The sequence below is a fragment of the Hippoglossus stenolepis genome, chromosome 13 (assembly GCF_022539355.2).
Source record: "Hippoglossus stenolepis isolate QCI-W04-F060 chromosome 13, HSTE1.2, whole genome shotgun sequence".
Taxonomy (NCBI): Eukaryota; Metazoa; Chordata; class Actinopteri; order Pleuronectiformes; family Pleuronectidae; genus Hippoglossus; species Hippoglossus stenolepis.
The window spans coordinates 4,233,966-4,235,441 of NC_061495.1; positions in this window are offsets into that span (position 1 = coordinate 4,233,966).

Here is a 1,476-nt window from a genome sequence, read left to right on the forward strand (position 1 = left end):
AAGTCAGAGGGGAGTTTGGATTCTGCAATAACACACTAAGTCCTCACAGATAGATTTGGACTTAAAGTTTTGACCAGTGAATAAAAAAGTGCAGAATATTCCCACCAGAATTTACACGGTAGAGAAAAGGTTTTGCAGTAGCAATTAAATCTTCGTGTTTGGAAAAGTTTAACAGAAAGCAGCAGTTATTAATTGTTTTTTTTTACATTAACAATTGATCAAATGACTACATGTAATCAGACAGATGTTGCTTACAGTGACAGAGTCTCTCATCATAAACCTGTTGTGCTCCACCTGCCCAACACCAAACAGCAGGAAGACACAGTTTGTCTGGAGAAATGGAATTTAAAAGCTAACACCAGCATAACAACCTTATACGGGGCTACGTCATTATTGTTTTACACTGCATCAGTGACCTAACATGAAAGGAAATAAATCTTCTTTTAAAGGTTCAGTGTGTAAGATTTAGGTAAAAGGGATTGAAATTGAACACAAAATAATCCTATCGTGATGATTTCACTACTGTGTAAATATCTCAATCGTATGAAATGTTATTTTTTTACCCCAGAATGGGTCCTTTATATTTAAATACTTAATACTTACTTCATGACCAGGTCGTCTCTATGGAGGCTGCAAGTGTTGAGTGTTTTTCAACATTTTAATATATTTCTCAAGAAACAATGCCATCTTCATGGAAAGAAGAAATCTGTGCTAATATCTATGAACAGGGGGAATGTGGTGCGGATGTGGATAATCATGTGGACGTGTCTGATCTCAATTTATATAACAATATGGTGATAAAGTGGCCAATCAGCCTTGGTGGAGGTTCGCACTAGTGAACCTATGTGGCCCATTTGCTATAGAACCCAGAGAAAAGCTGCAGGATTTTAAAGTTAAAATAAAATACTGAGCTGATTTGATTGAACTTGGAGGAAGGGTGGAGCATGGAGAAAGAACCCATCATCGTTAGGAGCAGATCAGATTAGACATTACTATCCAGACATCTCTCATAACAATTCAAGGCTTTTTTTTTGGACATTTTTATCAACACACCAGGGAATAAAAAAATCTGGCATATTCAGATGGCTGATATCTCTGTGTGCCATTCAGTGTGTGCTGATGGAATGTAAGGGGGTTGTTGGCCCTTGGCACTGGTGTTACTGCTGCAGGATTACGCACAAAACGACTGAGCCAAGTGTTATTGTAACTTGGTGGGAGTGTGGGGTGTTGGCCAAGGAAGAACGGATTAACAGTTCAGTTTTTTATCCACTTTCTTAAAAAATGTGGAGAATTTCTCAAGATATAATGCATGAAAAAAAAAAGAATTAGGTATATTTTTTTAGGGACTGTACACAACTCCAAAATCCACACGTGTCTCCTGGAGTGCCCATGAGCAAGAAGTTCAGGCTGAGTTCCCCTGCGTGAAGCCCAACCTGCAACCTGAAGAGTGTGGGAGTCGAGAGCGGCTCAGCTGTG